Raw genomic sequence first — 15,608 nt, 5'->3', positions numbered from 1 at the left:
TAGATAAATAAATATTGTTTCGTTTCTGGCTTTCTGTTCATTCATGCGATTTTACTCTGAAGAGTGCATGTCGAAAAGCTTTAGTATGTCTGTGTTGAATGCTATTTTCCGATAATCAATAGACTTAGCTCTTAACGTAATAGTTTCACAGCGTCAAGTTTCACTTATAATTAGGTTTTGATAAGTGGGAATGGAGGTAAAGAATGTCATTTGAACTTCTAGCTTCAATTCAGTTCAATTTTATTTCCATCAGCAAAGGTATTACATAATACAGTTTCTTACGACGTCATACAGGTAGCTCGTCTAACGTGGGTCCATACTTTGTCGAGTACCTGCGACACTCTGATCACAAATGGAAATATCCTGTAATATCCGTAAGGCGAGATCGAGATTTTTCCAGCTACAATACAAGCCAATGTATGTTTATAGCCTTCTCCATATCCCAAGAATATCGCGCGAATGAGAGGCTACAACTTTTGTATATGAGGGTGTCGCTTCTGCCCGAACAAATCACAACTTAATATATCACTTCCCCTGCCTGATGCCTGTGTATTTTGCCACGGGCGGCGGTCTACACGCTCAAAATGTCAAACAGTATAGGGACTATTTTACCCCTCGTATTGGTTTTTCCATCACGGAGCAATTTTGAACGAATTTCGCAAAACGGCACATCTGCGCGTTCGATCCGCGTTGTGATCACGAAACGCTCCGTCGAAACCCGAGCGGAGTGAAAGACGATTTTTTTTTTTTCTTCAGATTTTCAGACACCCCCATCATGCCGTATCATAGATAAGTTTTTTTTTTTCACCATTCTTCCGTTGGGTACACACGGCACACCGAATAGTGCGTGCAACTTGAAAATTGTTAGATTTACCTGAAATTGTATTTTCTGTACTTCAAAATAATTACGGTTTGAATAATGATGATGTGGATCGGTTTTTGCAAACAAACTCTTCAGTATTCATCATCTTATTTTGAATGATCCATGTATTACAATCTTAGCTCTTTAGTGGACCACTCTTTTTCCATACATTGTTTATTGTTATCCTTCAAAGCATGCATATTGTGTTCTTAGTTATACTGCTCATGTCATTTTTTATTATGTACTATGCGATTCACTTTTCGTTTTGTATTTCTTTTTTCCTTGATTGAAATTAAAATTAAAAATGCTTTATATTATATATGATATTTTGTTTCATTCATTGCACGCATTACTGGATGGAAAAGTAAAACCTGAATTGAATTGAGATAGCCACGTCTGTATGTACGTGTGTGTGTGTGTGTGTGTGTGTTTGTGTGTGTTTATAGTTGATAAGTTTGTTCTTGTGTGTTAGTGAATTGAATGCGTGCTCGACTTGAAGCTAAACATTGTTCATCCAAGTACTAGTAATATCTGCTGAATCGATTTAAAATGTATAAAAATGATATGCAATGAATAGATGAATATAATGTTTGTGCGCGCGTGTATGTGTGTGCATGTGTTGAAGGAGGTTTCTCAACACTTATTATGCCTTGTCATCAGTTCCCTTTTATTTTCAGCATGAAAATACGTAAAGGTACTACTAGGATATTTTTCTGAACTCAGATTTTGAACTCGAGAAACGACTGGACATTGAAACCTCCAAACAGCCACTGTCTTGTAACCGGAGTAAGCAAACACCCAAGAAAGGTGGCATTTTCTCGAACTTTACCCTGCCCCCGACTGGACAAATCGATATTATGCACCGGTAGAACAATAATTCAACGGTGTGGAAACGAAATTGCGTGTCGGCGTGCATTATCGGGCGTCGAGAACGAGGCGGCTAGCAACCCATATCACGCGCTGTCCGTTGGCATCGCCTTTGCCGGCTACTTGTGCCCCTTTAATCAGATGACCATCGCAAGTGAATATTATTAGCCGCCTCATTTCAGGACAACGGCTATTGCATCTTTAGGGAGGAAGCCAAGTGTCGCGGTACAGAAAAAAAGAAGACAGCATCACTTTCATTACTTCACAAAGGTTATTGGCTGGCTTTACCCTGAGATGATTCTTCCCTTTACAGGCCGTCTCATTAACGCTTGATTGAATGGCAGCCGAACAGTTATTGGTTTCTGCTTTCTTATATCTTTTTTCCCCCTTTGCTCTTGTTTTTTTTTTTCTGATGGTGTTTATTGCCTATTATTACTTTTGTTTCGCGCAGCTGTTTTTGTTGTTGTTGTCTATCACTTTCTATATTGATAATAATTTTAAGTGATGTTTTCCTCCTGTATTCTTTCGGGACATCCTCGACACCAAATCAAGGAATTTGATTGTGCTTGTGTGATTAAATTACGTTCGCGTAATCCTTTTTTTCCTCATCCCATATGGGCCTACTAAGATTATTTTGTTATAAAATATTATCGTAAGCCCTTTCGCAATGCTTTACAGTTGTGATTGTATAGGTAACATTTCCAATTCAATGTCTCTTTCCTTTATGATCTAGTATCGTGTATAAAATCAAGAGTATGTTGCCACTTCACGATATTTTTACACGTCAGCTAATTCATGTCTAAACAGAAAAAAAACCCCAGCAGATAAACTTTTCTCTGCTTGCCACAGAGAATGTAAGGCAGTACCGTTGCGTACATCAAACATTTACAAGTCATTTAATCTATTACGGTACGACACAATCACGCTCCGTATACCTGCACTGTTATTACTGGGTGTTCCTTAGAGGCAAAGGTAATCTATCATTAGGGTGCTTATATACACAGATCATAATACAAATGCACGCGAGAACCCCTCCCCTATTCCGTTCTCTTTCCCCTCCCACTTCCTGCATACTCCTTTATTGAATCATAATCTCACTGTTTTGTCAATCTGTCCTACTGTTTGTCTTCTCGTCTCGAAGAAGGGCGTGCTGCTATCATGTTGAGAGCGACGCGCAGGTGTTCAGTCGTGGGCGAGCCGATGGGCAGGCAACACGAGACCCCCGCGCACACGACACCTTCCATAAATATTTCGCCAGCCAGCGCGGGGGAAAACAACATCATCAGCCCTTGACGATCGATCACCAAGGTGTCTTGAATCCAATCGCGCATCTCAATTTTGAGCAGTCTTCACCCCCACCAGTGCTTTACATAAGGCACTGCACCCCATCTGCACCCCACACTCTGAGGACGCCCTCTCTAGGGACATATAAGCCGTGCCGTCCACGGCACTACGCAGCTGGTGTCTTAACGTCACCTTGATTTCTGCTACGTGTTTTTCGAAGACGACTCACTGACGCCATTGCCTTCATCCACGGTGCCTCACTTCGTTAATGTCCCCTTTACAGGACGCCCTCCTCAATTCCCTTCAGACTAGCTAGGCCAACCTTTTCCGAACCACCGTCTTAAAAATGCCATTGATGTCGTACAAAGACTAGTTGTCGATAGTAAACGGAGAGTGAAACGCATTTCTCTTCATTTTGGAATCTTCCATTCTCTGCTAGCGGGGAGATTGGAATAACACGCCAGAATATCACCCAGAAAAAAAAAAATCCACATCATCTGAAAATGCAACTGCATGGCTTTTTACCACAAGTATAAAGGAATATTCACCAACACAATCTTTGACAATATCTACACTGCTAATCACTTCGAGCTCGGGTACTCTAGTTAGACAATTTCGTTCAGAGCAACGAAATCTATGATGTAATGCACACAATGAGATAAAATTTGCCTGTGGTCCTTCATCCCTGCGAAACGTTATTTCTTCTCCTATTATGAGCTGGATTGATTGAATATCTTAAGTCACTTAAAGACATTTTCTCTCTCAGTCCCCCCCCCCCCCCCCTCCATTACAGAATAACAGACCCTTATGCTGTATTAACTCCGTACCCTTCTTGATTCCAGATTTACTCATATAAACTTACAGCTCAGACGACAACGATGATGATAAGTGCTCGTATTTATAGCACCATCACTATCAAGAGCAACCCTCCACACTTGGTAAATCTACTTCTTGATATTTCCAGGGGGAAACCCGATATGTTCTGTATTGCACGCTACGACAAAAAAAAAAAGACTTTCAAGAACAGTATTGGGCAAACTGATATTATGTTATTAGGTTCTTTTTTGTTGTTCTTCTTCTTCTTTTCCTTCCTCATCCTCCTCAGCTTCCTTTTTTTCCAGTTCTGACGACACATTGAGATCGTACACCGGTTACTACCGGAACCCCCGGGACCCAAACTTTGTGCACTGAAATCAAAGAAGATAGCGTTTGAAATGAAAGCAAGAAATTATTAAGCAGAGGAGGTGAAGGTCGAGGTCCGAGCTTTCTTCGATTTTGTCTCCCACTACAAATGAAATAAGACCGCAACTGCTTATCTTAATTTTTGACTTAACATGCGTCGGGGAAAAAAAGGAACCAGTGAGACGCGAACCTGCCATCTATAATACTGTTACTTTGTAGAGGGAAACAACATTGAAGAAAACTCACACCTCAAGATGGCGTTTACTGGAGAAGAAGAAGAGGGACTGGTGACAACGAATGATGTTTATGACGTTTTTGTGTGTGTTTGTTTGTTTGGTATTTTTTTTTTTTTGGGGGGGGGAGGGGGGAGGTAATGATCAGATTTGTGGTCTCTATAAGAAAGTGGAAGAGAGCAAAAAGAGCGGAGGCAGGGATAGTCCGAGGATGTTTGTTTCGTTGTCCAGTGTGCGTGGGATGAGTCAAGCTTTTTGATGTTCTGCAAGGATACGAAGCGCCTCAAGAAAAGGCGACAGCGTTTTGTAATCAAAGATGGGGATTACCGTTACATAGTCATGAAAAGTAGCTTATACGTCGGACAAATTGGAGAAATACATTTGTTATTTCCTTTTATATTCTATTGTTAGAATGATCATTTGAGCTCCGTAGCAGTACAAAAATAGTATTTGGTGGCTTGACAAATAAGCATTGGGTCAGCAAAACGTCCCACTTTATCATATTGGTTATACTTTTCATTATTTTTTATTCCTCTTTCAAACTTTTATTTTTTTTTTTGGGGGGGGATACATCCTTCCGCCCCACCCACCCCGCGGTATTCACTCTGTCTTACCATAGTCTTTCGCTTTGTCTTTGTTACACTTTTCTCATCTTTGTCTATCCCTAAAAGTTTAACTTCCTCCTCGTCTCTTCACATCTGCGTCAGCGTCGCCATGATAACGTTGCCATGTTCACCATAATGAAAGATTTAGGTTCGGCGACTAAGGTCTGCATGACTCCCGATGTTTAGTATAAACTGGACAAGGATTTTAATAATTCATCCCAATCGAAGTGTTTAATCTTTGAGCGCCCGGGGAATGCAAGCCCTTCCATCAAACACAGTTGTCAGGACATGTCACCCTCTTTGCCATCGCTGTTTTACGGATCACATTGTATTGTTGACGTCGGAACATGCCTTGCTTCCCATCAGTATAGCAACATTTCCTGTGTGTCTCCATTCGAGGCGATGAAAATGTGCTGTTATTTTAAAGTATAAGTATCTCAAATTAGTGACAAAAGTGGGACAAAAAAAGGATGAAGTAGTTTTTGCAGCACTTCTGTTTTAGTAAATGAAAAAAAAAGTAATTACACAAAATTGCTCATGCAAAATGTTCTCTATAGTCGCACTTTGACTATGTTATCAATTATTTAAAAAAAAAATAAAGAATATATTGAGAGGAAGATGATTCCCTCAACAACAAAAAAAAAAAAGAAATTGAAGTTTTACGATGAGATTTAGTGGATAATGATAGGTTGTCACTCCCATGCATTTGGTGTCCCATTCTTTCCCACCAGCTTTAGATTCGTTGAAAACATCTTTAAAAAAAAAAAAGGTTGCGGGAAGAGGGGAGTAATAACAAGATAAACTAGACTCGGAATTTGTCAAGACTGACAAATTAGGTGATCCGATTTTTTTTTTTAATCAATGATTCGAGTCCTGATCGCAATAGGCATGACCATATAGATTTTATCTGTGTTTAGAGACATTGGCCGTGTGATATTTGGATTCTCATTTAGAAAAGAGAGTGAGGTCTACCATCTTTGGTACCAAATTCGGTATAAACCAGGGAGGTACCCCCCTGGTATAAACTATAACGAAGATACAGAATGAAGTACATTTGACCATTGACCCAACTTTGCACAGCCAAGATGGCATCTGAGCAAAAAGTGGTTATTTTGTGAAATGATCCTTGTAACATGGTCTTTACGTGTGCAAAATATGGGAAAGATAGGACATGTATTCACCAAGATACAGGTTGAAACATTTATGACCTTTGACCCTAATTTACATACCCAAGATGGTGTCTGATCAAGTAGTTGTTATTTTATGAAATAATGTACGTGACATGAACTAAACATGTGCAAAATATGGGCGCGATAGGGGCTGTTTTTCTTGAGTTATTGCAAAGAAAGTTGTAGAAAGAAAGAAATATCTCAATACATCGAAGATAAGTTTGATTTCAACCAAGTTTCTTGACGTGATCTCGGCGTCGTATGAAAAAATGGAGGGTATAGTCACGATAGCCCAAAGTCTGAGCTACAACATATTAAAATCTGGGAGAAATTCACAGAAGAGTAAGTGAGCTAGTGTTCGATAAAGACCGTCATGTCAATTTTCATTTCCAGAAAAATTCCCTCCCATAGAGATAACACGTAAACTGGTTAAATTTGACAAGGTTACATTATATCTAATTTCACGAGGTGAAGACATCATCCGATTAAAACTTTGATCGAAGAAAACTTAAAGAGTATTACATTGGCTACAACATACTAAAATCTGGAAGAAATTCACCAAAGGGTAATTGAGTTAGTCGTCGATAAAGACAATCATGTCAATTTTCACATCTAGAAAAATTCCCTCCCATAGAGATAACACGTGATAATGAAGATAAAGAAAGAAGTACATATGACCTTTGACCCTACTTTGCACAGACAAGATGGCGTCTGAGCAAAAAGTGGTTATTTTGTGAAATGATTCTTGTAACATGTTCTTTACGTATGCAAAATATGGGAAAGATAAGACATGTATTCACCAAGATACAGGATGAAACATTTTTGACCTTTGACCCTAATTTACATACCCAAGAAGGTGTCCGATCAAGTAGTTGTTATTTTATGAAATAATGTACGTGACATAAACTAAACATGTGCAAAATATTTGGCTGATAGAGCTTGTTTTACTTGAGTTATTGCAAAGAAAGTTGCAGAAAGAAAGGAATATGAAAATACATGGAAGATAAGCTTTAATTTCAACCAAGTTTTTGGGCATGATGCCGACTCCGTATGAAAAAACGAAGGGCACATTTACGATAGCCCAAAGTCTCAGCTACAACATACTAAAATATGGGAGAAATTCACCGAAGCATAAGTGAGCTAGTGCTCGATAAAGATAGTCATGTCAGTTTTCATTTCCAGAAAAACTGCACTCCCATAGAGATAACACGTAAACTGGTCAAATTTAACAGTGTTACTTTTAATCCATTTTTACGAGATGATGCCGTCATCCAATCAAAATGTTGTTATTATATTACCGAAAGAGCATTTAATAAGCTACAACATACTGAAATCTAGGTGAAAATTGGCAAAGGATTAGTGAGATACGCTCGAATGAACTTAAAATTTGATGACGTCATTTTGAAAATTTACTTTTTTTACTTTATTAAGAAATTTGATATCTTTTAATCATTTTTTCAGCATCGTCAACCCATGAAATGACATGTACAACTCATCAGCTTTCAGAATATGTAAAGAAAATGGGGGGTCACCGTCCATCCTGACGAGTAAAATCGGATTTGAAATTGGCGGTTTTTTGGCATTGTTGGACTGTATATCGCCATTGACGCGCGCGCGGAATTTCAACTTTGACGGGTCTGTATGACGTCATATTGAGTCGGATTGACTTGAAACTTGGTAGAAATATTCCTTGACATTTCAGGCATCCGATAAGTGTGAAAAAACGGAAAATTTCTATTGCATATGAGCTGTGCGTGCGTATATATGCGCGCGCGTACGCGTCCGTCCAATTTTTTCAATTTTTCAAAAAATGCTCCAAATGGTCTGAAACGTGTGCAAAAAAATTTTGAGCTCGATTTGAGCATACAAATATTTCTACGCGCGCGTACGCGCACGTTTTAAGAGAAAATATGAATTTTGAGAATATGAGTAGAATCCGCATAACTTGAAATATATGTGACGTAAATTTCATTGAAAAACTCCATTCCATTAATGAGATATGAATGAAAATGTGTTTTCATATAATGACGTCATAGTGACGTCACGGTCGACTGATCACTATGATTTTATTTGACCCGTCGTCTTTGGGACATGATACATATATGGTATAATTTTGACATTGATAGGAAGAACACTTTCTGAGCTAATCGATACACAAATTTTGTCCAGAAATAAAGAAAGAAGAAGAAGAAGAAGAAGAAGACCCAACAAAGAATCCGTACAGATACAGAAGGTGATCCGAGAGGATACTCGGATCACCTAAAAAGGTTATCTTCTATAAGTCATGCCAAATAGCTATACATGTCTTTCTTTATAGCATCCCAAACGATCCAATTTGTTTCACGAACTATTTCATGAAGTCATTTCTACCTATTTCCGGGCACTTGATATTCGTACAGAGCTCAGGAATGATACAGTTTTGCTCCTTGTACATCTGTTATTTTCGTCTGTTCATGTGGACCTGAAAATAATCACAACAATAATCTCCAGTAGTTTTGACATAGCACACGTCAAGAGACAGACTTTGCGTAACTTTGATTTGAAACGTTTATGACATCTAAAGTGCAATGGTTCAGTGGATAACTAAACTTCACACAATGTCATGTAAGGTGCGCAGGGGTATTCTCGAATTCTGAATTTCCAACTTCGACTGCATGGCTATCCAAAATGTACATCTAATGTCTGTATTGTAATGTAAAAGGGTCACCGAACCCTGTGGGACGGAGCCTGATTTTCTTCTCGTGTTTTTTGCCGATTTCTCCAATACGACGGGGCACGTTCTCCTTGGACGTGTCAGATCGGATCAACCCGCTTTCTTGAGCGCCGCTTCCTCTCTATGACCGATATTGAGTTCGCGTTGCTTTGATATCGAGGACGTTTATTGATATCTGTTTATAAAAATAATGTCTCTCATCTTTCCTCTCCTTGTACCCTATTTCTGTCTTCATTCCTCTCTCTCTCCCTCTCTATCTATCTATCTATCTATCTCTTAATATTTCTCTGCCTCGATCTAATTTATCTCTTTCTCTCGTTCTGCTATCTCTTTTGCTCTGTGTTTCTGTCTAAGTTTATCAACTTTCTTTCAATCTTTTCAATTCCATATCTCACTCATGGTACTTTTAAAATTGGAAGTAATTCCTATCCGTACTTGCGCCCTCCCCCCCCCTTCTGTGTGTCTATCTCAATCTGTCTGTCTATCTATCTATCTATCTATCTATCTATCTGTCTGTCTGTCTATCTATCTATCTATCTATCTATCTATCTATCTATCTATCATCTATCTATCTCAATCTGTCTATCTCTCTCTCTCTCAATCTGTCTATATATCTCTTTCTCTCTGCCTCATCACATGATGCCAACAGGTGTCTTCTCTCTCCATGGTGTGCCCCTCTCTAATTCACTCTTCACCTTCCTCCGTTTTGTATAAACAGAGCAGAGCAGACAGGCAGAAGACACTATACCGAATATCATGTGTTCGTTATTTTGTATGTATCGAGTCATTATTGTAAAGACCATTTCTCACCCCTCCCCCCCCCCCCCATGTCAATTCATCTATCTCTGTGTTATACCTGAATGCGTGCCAAAACAAACAAACAAACAAACAAACAAACAAAGCACACAAACAAACAAATACAAACACACACACACGGGGTGGGTCAACCATGAGGATGATTAGTCTATGAAAATAGATACAAGGAGGTCGGTGAAATTTAGAAGAAACCTCCTTGGTGAAATTGAGACCTGAAAAGTACATATTATAATAAATATCTGAACAAGTATAGGCATCCCATGGGAAGATGTTCTACCTCGTGACCGAACGAGTAATCCATGTCTTGGCGAGTCTTCACACTAGTCCCTTTGCGTCCATGCTTCAACCGCGCATGGGGAAGAAGGGGCTGAATGATTAACTCGGCCTCTGGCAGTTCGGTCTACGTCGATCTGAATCACAGCTGCTGTCGTTTTCAGCCTGTGCGGTGGCCCTTGCGGGGTCGGCAAGGTGTCACCCGTATCAGGTAGCAGCGGCTCCCTCTGGCTTGCGAAGATACGATCTCCACTTGGGTCTTTTTCTTCTTCTTTTTTTCTTCAAGAGCGCCATTCAATGCCCATGTCCGTATTGGATTTCTGTATTCGGTGACACGTGCATAAACAGGGCAGTGTGACGTAATAGCACACACACCTTCTATACTATACTCAGTTATATGGTTATCAGGCGTTGCACTCTTTAGCTGTACGTGTCGGTGGACTTTGTAGAATAGACATGGCTAGATCGGACATAATTTTGCACTTATAGACGCCGGCAAAACAGGGTACAAGGCACATAATGTCTTGCTGTTTTTGTGATTAGTGTGCTTGTTTGTTTTTTGTTTCTTTCTTTCTTTGTTTGTTTGTTTCTTTGTTTGTTTGGTGTGATAGCTTTGATGCTCAAAGGTGAAGCTATCATTAGAATGGTGTATTTTCGTCATAGGATACTCTTAAGACACGGAGCTCCAGAGAACCCATATGAGAGTAGCTTGAGACGGGTAAACCGCAGAATGCACCGGTGCGGATGTTTTCATGTTGCCCATGGCAACCTGCCACTTGACAAGTTTATGGTGCTTATGTAGACATCGTCACCCAGTTTATCAAGAGTGTCATCAATGCGAGGGAAAGATTGTGAATTAGGGCAGGTCGTATACACCCTGTCCAATAAAAAAAAAAATTACATTACAAAAATTAGCATATTACTGTCATTGAATCACTAACATACTATCAGTCATGTTTTGATTCCTTAATAAAACACACACAAAACGTGACACAAACTAACCAACGTTGATAAATGATTCGTGTCTTAGCTTAAACATACATTCATCTTAATTCTTCCAATCTACCTTTTGCCCAAATATTTCCTTTCCCAGAAGCGTCTGCTATATAGGGAATGTAATCCATCCCCGTAATGAGTTTACATCTACCTCAGATAGCCATACACATTTACTGTGTGATGCATGCACTGTGTTGCTTGAAACGATAGATGGCGCGCTCAGCTTCAATTTCCAAGTGCTTTTCATTCCCAATTACTGGTGCAGTGCGCCTATTTACGCATTAGGGGTATTCGTACCGTGAATGGCTTCTATTAAAAACTCATATAAGCGCTGTCATCACCCGCTCTCGCTTACCCATGATAAGCTGTGATATGCCTCTCTCAATCTGCACTACGGTGGCAAAGTGCCAATTGAGACAGCACACTGCGTGCGTATCTGGGAGAAATTTCGCAGCGGTATGCATTGTGTGGAAAATGATGCTGATGTCGCCGTGGACTGTCTGTGTTCATGGCAAAAGCATCAAAAGAAGTCGCTGCTTGATCGGTAACCCGAAAAAGTCGTGTTATCCGCTCGCCTCGCAATTATAAAAGACAACTTTGTGCACCTTGTAATCTTTTGGACAAGAACACAACAAGTAGACCCTAAATATCTAAGAAGACTGTATTAAAGGCATAGTTTACCATTTGCAGATGAAAGCATTAGTGCTTTAAAATAGTTCTAAAATGTGAGTTAGGGATAGAAACAACCACTGTCAAAATTTGAATCCGTATAATCGATGTTAAGTGTTGTTAAATACACAAAATGTGAACAATAGTTATAATAAAAATGTTTCCAGACTAAACCGTATACAGTTACGGTTTACTGAGAAAACCCTGATATCTCCTTATATTATAGGTTTTATTGCAAATATTTAATATGGTAGGATGTTTTATGATACAACAGACCTACACATATGCATCAAATGTGATATCTTGAACATTTTTGAAATCACTGCTCCCAAAGGTAAACTGGACCTTTAACAGGATACCTTAAATCGCAATGGCGTGTAGAATAGTAATTTGTATTTTGCCTCTTTGCATAGAGATGTTACGTCACTGGGCGCATGGACGTTTTTTTTTTTCTTGTCCCCGTATTTTACGTCCGAATGAAATTATCGTTTCAGCAATCGTAGGATGATACATTGGCAATTAGACATGCAGTGACAGCTAGGTCCAGACACCTCGAAGAGCAACTACCAAGTGTGAAATGTATATTGTAGATGAACAATTTAAATGTAATGATAGCTGTATCATTGAATGATAGACTTATTTTTTTTTTCTCTATTCGATGATGACCTTACTTAGAAAATGTTGAAAATGGCGTTTATCTGTGTTTGGATTCAGTCTCTTCCATGACACACATCGGTAAGAATGTTCAAGTACCTTTTACAAGCCCGAGTCTATAGACGAGGGTGTTTGGACTGTTTCGAAGGTACCGAGTGTGATAGGTAATATACTAATGCACGAAAATAATGGTGTGTGTTATTTTTTTTTTTTTTTTTTTTTTTTTTTTTTACACAATGATGGAGCAGATCCTTGTCGTTTGATAAATCACCCTCATTCGGATTGAATAAAACGATGAATTCTCGCCCGGTCACCATCGCGACGTGAAAGTGCTATTAATGACCAGTCATTATACTTTACTAATGACCGGTCATAAGCAAAAGTCATTGCAAGGCAAAATAAATGACTGGTCACGTGTAGGTTATCAACCAATCATTTGATTAGCATTTATTTCGTCATTTTGTCGTGTCGAACAATGCGATGAACATTTAGTTCACATAGATGTGAAGATGCTAAGATATCGTCTTGAATCTATACTAATAAAATCTATTGTGTGCTTATTCCAAGTCCTTAATATCGTGGAGTGAAATGATGTGAATTTTTATATACCGTCCCTCATAGAAACCAAATTTGCACCTAAATCAAATGTTTCAGGAATGTTGATCACAACGCTATAAAAAATGCTCCAGAGTTAGCGGTTTGAGATCGGCAAATGAAAATTCCTTCTGCCACTATTCTGTGACAAACGTGATTTCACGATGTTACAATAATTTAACCCCTGCTTCCTCTCAGTCCCCCAATCATCCACTACATACAACGACTACCCAAAAAAAAAAAAAAAAAATGGCGGAAAATATCATCCCACGTCACATTCGAGAGCGCCACATCATTCAAACTTTCTTCTCCGGCTTCTGCTCTCTCCATCTCTCTCTCTCTCCTTCCCCTCTCCTTCTCTCATCCTCCCTCTCTCCCCTTCTCCTCTATCTATCTATCTATCTATCTATCTATCTATCTATCTATTTCCCTCTCATCCCCCTTCCCGCCTATTTCTCCCTGCGCTTTCACGTTTCCATGGATACAGCTATCACGCAGCTCTATACACGCCGTGTTATTGTGTCTGTGCACGAATGAGTGCCTTTCGGGATGAGGACGGGTGTTGGGTTCGTCATGTTGGTACAACGTGAGACCAATGACATTTCTACCGAAGAGAGATCTTTCTTTCTCGCTCCCTCCTTCTTCCCCACCCCTGTATATGCCTTTTTTCTATTCAATTCATTTCAATTTATTTCAATTTATTTCAATTCATTTCAATTCAATTCATTCATTATATTAATCTCACTGCTTGAATGCATACATGTATATTATCGTAGGTGTTGTTTTCATGTTTGTTATGCCTATGTATAGAACTTTCAGGATTGCTGTTTGAAAATGTGATATATAGGCCTATAAACACTCAAACCAAAAAAAAAAATAAATAAATAAGTTCCCCCTCGCAATTTAGATATATCTCAAAAAGTATTTTACCGATTTTCATAATTCAAACGGGAATGGATAGGGAATTTTATTACTTGTAACATGAATGGCATATCATTGCCACCAGATATCATTATTGTGCATTTTGTCACACCAATAATGATATCTGGTGGCAATGATATGCCATTCATAATTAAAATTCCCTATTTATTCCCATTTGAATTATGAAAATCGGTAAAATACTTTTTGAGATATATCCAAAAATGCTAGGGGGAACTTAATTTTTTGGTTGAGTGTATATATATATATATATATATATATATATATATATGAAGAGTTTGTTTGCAAAAACCGATAAGTCCATATTTGCCAAATGGCGATATTTGCGATTAAAGGTCAAGAAAAATAAAGAGAATAATAAGAAAATTTTTGCTTCTTTTGACCATAACTTCAAAAATATAATTTTATATGTAGTGACCAATATATCATTTAAAAGGTATTATTTTGTATTTTATGACAAAGACCGTACTTCAAAATCTTCAAAAATGGACTTGTCGGTTTTTGCAAACAAACTCTTCATATATATATATATATATATATATATATATATATATATATATACCCGTGTATTCATATTTACATCTCAATCTTGTTTTTGTCTACGGCTGAGTTAATTGTAATTGCCAGACATGCAAGAGATGAAGTATATTGGCTTCCATACATTATGACTCAGAGAACCCGACATAATGCTTGTGTTTGTGTGCGTGTGTGCATTTCTCTTTCTACCTAGGGTAGATAGTTTTGAATGATCACGTGATAGTCACACGTGTTAAATGCAACTGACTCACATATTATCAGGCCGTGGGTCCTTTTAAAGACTTGAAACTTATAGTGGAATACAACTAACTTGCCATCATTAAGGCATTATTTACCATTTACTTAACTTACAGATGAAACAAAAACCCAGCTTAAGTGCTTCAAAATAAATCTAAAACGTGAGTAAGGAATAGAAACAACCAATGTAAAATTTTTAATCAGTATATTAAGTATGTTACATGTACAAAATGTGAACAATAGTTATAGTATAATATGTGACTTAGGAAGAGGAACAACCAATGTAAAAAATTTAATCAGTATAATCAATGTGATTTTTTTTTAAATAGAATAAACAGTCTAAAGTTATGGTTTATTGAGAAAAACAGTGATATCTCCTTATGTTCTAGGTTTTATTGCGAATTTTGTACATGGTAGGATGTTTTTTGATAGAACTGACCTACACATATTTTGCATCAAATGTGATAACTCATTTTTTTTTCAATCACTGATGTCCATTGTGAAAATACCTTTAATTCACTTTTGCAAGTTATGTGTATCCATCTCAATCTGCAGCCACGAGGAACAAGCAGATGCCATAAATCTTATTGAACCAAAAAAAAAAAAAAAGATACAAAGGAACACTTGCTTTATAATTCAATTGTCTACATCTCTTGCGAGCGTCAGTGCATTATAGTCACTCCTGGCTCCCTTCTTCACGACATAATTTCAACACTGGAGAAAAAGCAGTCAGCCCGTCGATTGTAACATGAATTGCTCAATTAATACACGCCCCCAGAGTTCCCTTGTGACACGACTGGTATCTCGTACTTAAACAGGACTTGCATCCCTGTTTAAGAGAGTGTTTATGGCCCGTTAAAAGCGAAAGGCGCTTATTCACTGACCAAAAAGGTGTAGCTAATGTGTCGTGAGAGAATATCTTTCAGCTTCACAGATGTTAGAGGTGATGTATGTGGAGATGGATTGCTGAGCACGCAT

This window comes from Diadema setosum, chromosome 13 (genome assembly GCF_964275005.1).
Source record: "Diadema setosum chromosome 13, eeDiaSeto1, whole genome shotgun sequence".
NCBI lineage: Eukaryota > Metazoa > Echinodermata > Echinoidea > Diadematoida > Diadematidae > Diadema > Diadema setosum.
Note: the sequence above shows the minus strand (reverse complement) of the source record.